This window comes from Tarenaya hassleriana, unplaced genomic scaffold (assembly GCF_000463585.1).
Source record: "Tarenaya hassleriana unplaced genomic scaffold, ASM46358v1 Cleome79, whole genome shotgun sequence".
Lineage (NCBI taxonomy): Eukaryota > Viridiplantae > Streptophyta > Magnoliopsida > Brassicales > Cleomaceae > Tarenaya > Tarenaya hassleriana.
In genome coordinates this window covers 146,540-152,175 of record NW_010970398.1, presented here as the reverse complement: position 1 = coordinate 152,175, position 5,636 = coordinate 146,540, and the positions used below count along the sequence as shown (strand labels likewise).

The window sequence follows — 5,636 nt, the reverse complement described above, 5'->3', positions numbered from 1 at the left end:
ACAGACTTTATACAGACTTTTGGAGAGCTTTGGTGAGAGAAATAGGAGTTTTACGGGATTTCGGGAAGAAGAAGGAGAGTTGGAACGTGAAGATCGCTTGTTGTCGACATGAGTCTTTCTTCTCCCTCTTTTCTTTCTGTTTCTGGTTTTGCTCAGTGTTTTTCCATGAACCGTGAGTAGATCCACGGCTGTGGGTTAGGGATTCGTTTGTGTTTTGGATATGTTTGAACCCTAACTTGGTTGCGATTTGAATTTGTTTCGGTTTTATCGATTTGTGCTTTCTTCGATTGGTGTTTGCTGACCCCTTGGCCAATTATTTCAGATTCTGAACTTCATAGGAATATGGGTTTGGTTTCGGATCAAAATCGATAGGATAGATCGTATTATTCACATAGGAATATGGTTTGATCGATCTAGGATTGATGATAGTGTTCTTCATGCATCTAGTTTGATAAATCACATAGGGATATGGATTTAGAGAACTTTAGATAGTGAGTTATATGCCGGGAGATGATTTCTCTATCTTTGTTGCTTGACGATTCCCGAATACAGATTCAATATCGTGATTCTCGCATGCTTAACATATACCCATACACGCGAATACGGTCCCGACACCCACGGTCATCCTTACTTGCTAGTTTACACGTTTTTATTGCTTTGCTTCTTTATTTTCTATTCTTTCCATATACTTCCACCATCACTTTCACTTGCTTGCTTCGATTTAGTTTCAATTAGGATTTAGACTTAGCTACCGGTCCTTGTGTTCGACCCCGTGTTACGACGATCCGTATCCTTGCGGTGAGTTATGAATCGGGTTATAAATTCTAGACTCGATACACACGTATCAACGACCTGAGAGAGGCAACATCATGTACGGGATTTACATTTTGGGTTACAGGACTTGTATTTCTCGCATTTTGTACGGTTAATTTATAAATATTCGGACATGTGTTATTTTGCGATACTGATCGCCTATTGTATTTTCTTCTGCTTACTCTAGTTTGTTTAAAAATGTTTTTGGATTTCGTATTTTTGCTTCCGCATTATTATTTTATTACTATTTGTCCATGTGGCACAGCCCGTATACTGTACACGGGTTACGGTTGTTACAACTTTTGGTTGATGGTTTGGGCAATGGGATAAACCGATTCAAATTGAGAAAGGTTGAGTTTCTGGTTCAGGGGCACTTCTAGTACTTCGTAGTTTCTGTTGCGATCCGTTACTCAGACTTCAGCTATATAACAGAGCTTCATCAGTCATCAATGGCAGTTCTTCAAGATTCTCTTTTCTTCTTTGACAAAGTTGTAGAGAGCTCGTCTTGTTCTTGAGCGAAGCTTCTCATATTCTCTGTAACTCAATCATAGTGGATTGTCGAGACTCTCTCGGCCGAAACGTAGGATCACATCGATCCGAACTCGTAAAATTCCTTGTGTTGTTTCTCTTTTCACTAGGTACTAATCCCGCGCGCATCGCGCGGATTACAATTATATATAAATTTTTAAAAATTATATATTATATTTTGTTTTTAAATTTATATTTCATACTTTTAAATAAAATGATAAACAATTTTGAAAATATCCAGTTTTTTTTTTTTGAAAAAAACTTTTATATTTGCTAAACAAAAGAAGATAAATGAAACCAAATGAGCAAATATATTTAGATATAAATATAAATCATATAGTCAAATGAAGATAAATATTCAAAATAAAGATAAATAAATAATATTGATATAAAATATGATATCTTTTTTTAAAAATTGATTGTTAATATTTCTCTGTTTATATTTTCGTATATTATAATATAAAATCAATAGTTAAAATTTAGAAATATCAGAAAAATATTTATAAAAATTTTACAATTCAATAAAAAAGGTTTCACTTTTGGCAATCGGAGAGTTACTTTAAAATGTCACTATCGATAGTCTCGTAAGTACAATTTTAAATAATAATCTAAATTTGGTGTTAAAAATCCAATAATAATGTATTTAGATTATTAACACTTCACGATAAAATATTGGTATAATATTAAATTTATATAATCTCACTCGTATTTAAATTTTGGTAAAATATTAAATTTACATAATCTCACCCGTATTTATATTTAATCATAATAATATTAGTTGAATAATCCGTATGAAATCAATCTATTTCTAATTTAAATATATATGAGTTGGAATCTCATTTAATTATTTTATTCGGTCTATATTTTGTTAAATTATTTTTTATTGTTCTTATCATCCAAATTTATTTTATATGACCCTTCAACGTTCATCCTCGTTTATATGATGAATCAGTTGACTTAGTTCCCGTGACACATATATCGTCTTGTAAACCATCAATTAAAGAGTTGGAGTTTCAAACGAAACGATACATCCAGATTTTAATAGGACTTGACACTTTTGACCTTTTATTTAGAGTATATAATTTAAGACCCGATCTGATAAGTTTCTGAAAATTTTTCAAAACAAAAATCTAGTGATACCTAAAGAGTTCTTACCCGACCAAAATGATATTTCCCAATACCTTCATCAAAACCTTAACAATTTATACGGTATTTATTGGACTTATTTCAGACTCATAAGGTACTTTAAATATTAATTGAAAAACTATTCATTATATAAGATCTGAACGATATTTATGAAAAATCAAAACGTTAATGGTGACATTGGAATTTATGTATTTTTATGACATTTTTAAGTAGATATATTTTTCTATTAATTTTATAATATTTTGTATAAATTTATGTTTCCATAAAAAAAAAGATTGTCAATCTCCAAATAAGAAATAACCAAAAAACTTATATTATTGATATTAAAGAAAATTTAGTATTTTGAAAATAATTTTATTTGGACATTTAAACATAATTTATTTTTCCATTTTTCTTTTTTTATTCATTTTATTGGTTTGGCAACATCTATCTCAAATCCAACATTTATATTCATGTTGAATTTGGTGAAATCAAACTGGTTCTAAATTTAATCCAATTTATTTATTTTAAGAATTTATAAATGTCAAATTAATAATATTAAAATTTAACTGAGGCTCATTGTTGACGATAAATTGTTGTAACTCGAAGATGTTGATGTACTGTTGGATTTAATACATCTTCGCCATGCAAAAGCCAAACAGAGGCATTGTCATAAAAATCATGACCTTTTCTTCTTCTTTGGATTTTATTCCTAATGTTCAAAGTTGAACAACTACAAAGTCAAAACAACGACATACATGTATATAAAATAATCTTTATTAAGTTAAATGATATCACGAAAACCTAGCTAAAACACCATGGGGTCATCATTATATGCGATCCAAGGTAAGTCATTCTGGCAATGCTAATCCTCACAAAAGAACGAACCATCCGCCCTCAGACGGTGTGAATCACACTTTCCATGTTTGAACCACCACCTGATACCGGACTCTGTTGAAAAGTTGTTTGCCTTGTGGACGACCCTCCCACCAAGTTCAACGAAAGTGGTTGTTGCTCTGATTCTCCCAGACTTATAGTTTAGACATGCCCAGAAGCTCATCCACGTTGATGAGGGCTTTAGAATGCACGGTTGTTGGTCTAAGTACCTTATGACTCTCTTCATTCACAGCAGGCCATATCGGGACCGGGAAAGAGTATAAAGGCGAGAAGTAGGTTGGATACAATACAGGGAATGGAACAGGTAGTTGCACCTGGGTGTTGTCCTCTGCTGCAACTGGTGGCTCTCTAGTGATAGAGTTGGTGGAGTCCATCGATTCACATTCTTCAATTTCTAGAATCGACGATGAAGCAGGAGCCAGTAGCTGGAGCTGGAAGCTTATCGCTGCCTTGCATTTGTGTTTCTATATAACTGTCCTCGGGTTGTGTCTCTTGTGACTCCATTGCAAACATCTAATATCTGCAAAAGAATTCGATAAGAAAATTTCAAATGCTCTATTCAAAACATTGCCACCCACCTTCTAAATATGTTGAATAGAATTTGATTTTTTTTTTAAAGTGTAAGAGGGAGGGAACTAATCTCGTCAGGAACCATATCAAAAAGACTGAAACGTCTTTTACCTCGAGATACATTGGACTGCCTGATGAAATACTTCTGAGCATGGCTTGCAACCTGCGTTGCGTCCTTGTGGTCACGTAGTTCCTGGAGATACCATGTCAATCTCCTTTTCCCAGCTTCTGTAATCCCAATGAGAACATCCTATACTCTTCTTCTGTCCATGGTGTTAATGGGATAAAAAAACATATCTACTTTGCCATATAATTTCGAGTTTAAGCACCCACATAGAGAGCACCGTGATAAACATTCATTTAACAGACCAAACCGAAAACAACAAAAACATACGGAAGAAGAAACACATAATAATAAGAAATGGTCAACACATTTGCTAGGTTTTATCATATTGCATTGAACAACTCCTCCTATTGTCTCAAAAGCCCATATTCAAACATACATGTGTGATGAAAAACTGCACACTTCATAGTTTGCCTTTAGATCGAGGTCTAATTCCAGATTTTCAATCTATAATTAAACTCTTCGTCAGGTTGAACGCAATCATAGCAATGAAATCCCCATGGACAAAAAAAATTCAAAGAAATCGGAGATCGGAGATGAAATAGGAACGGGTTACCTACTCTTAACCGTCAAAGCGAACCCGTTCATTCTGACATTCTGAATTCTTTAATTCGGAATGAATCAAATCTCCCCAAGTAGGATTCGAACCTACGACCAATCAGTTAACAGCCGATCGCTCTACCACTGAGCTACTGAGGAAAAACAGGAGATTAGATCTCATAGAGTTCAATTCCCGTTCTCAACCCATGACCAATATGAACTCGAAGTTTCCTTCGTAACCCCCAGAACTTATTCGTAGTGGCTCCGTTCCATGCCTCATTTCATAGGAAGTGGAAATACCTTTTTTTTCTCTTGTGTCTGGAAGATGAACCGGTGACAGCGTGGTCAGGAGTATCTCCTGGAGAGGCGAACACCGAAGAACTTAACCCCTCGGTTATGTGCATTTTTTTTTAAATGTATAGATTTAACTTAAAGAGAATAAATAAAGTTATATATAAAAGTACACGTGTCATGCTCCTGTTACAAACTCTACTTTTATATATAAGATACTCGTCTCTCACTCGAACTCGATCGAGCCAAAGGGTGTTACATTCACATCGGTCTTGTGAGCAATGTTGTCTCTAACCTTTTGATGGAGTTTCTTAACGAACTCGGCTTTTCTTTCGCCGTCAAGGTTCGCAAACTCAGTACTCAGAAGAGGTATGAGATCAAGTGGCGTGATTGGATTGAAGCCGTAGACTATCTCAAATGAGGAGTGCTTAGTGGCTGAATGGACCGCCCTATTGTAAGCAAATTCGATATGCGGTAAACACTCAACCCAGCCCTCGAAGTGTTTTCCGATAGTAGCTCTCAAAAGTGTAGACAATGTCCGATTGACTACTTCGGTTTGTCCATCCGTTCGAGTCACGATCCGACACGATCGTCTTTGGGAGACCATGTAGACGCACTACTTCCCGAAAGAAGAAATATGCAATGTGCTTAGCGTCGTTGGTCTTAGCACATGGTATGAAATGCGCCATCTTTGAGAATCGATCCACTACGACAAAGATGGAATCCTTATGTTGTATTTTCGGCATTC

General features: G+C 35.0%; 1 non-coding gene and 1 pseudogene across 1 annotated transcript; both read right to left on the bottom strand.

The window, feature by feature from the left end:
• Positions 1-3,186: 3,186 nt before the first annotated feature.
• On the bottom strand, positions 3,187-4,936 carry LOC104801944 (annotated as a pseudogene).
• On the bottom strand, positions 4,685-4,756 carry TRNAN-GUU. The gene has a single exon. It is a non-coding gene; the product is annotated as a tRNA-Asn (tRNA).
• Positions 4,937-5,636: the final 700 nt, after the last annotated feature.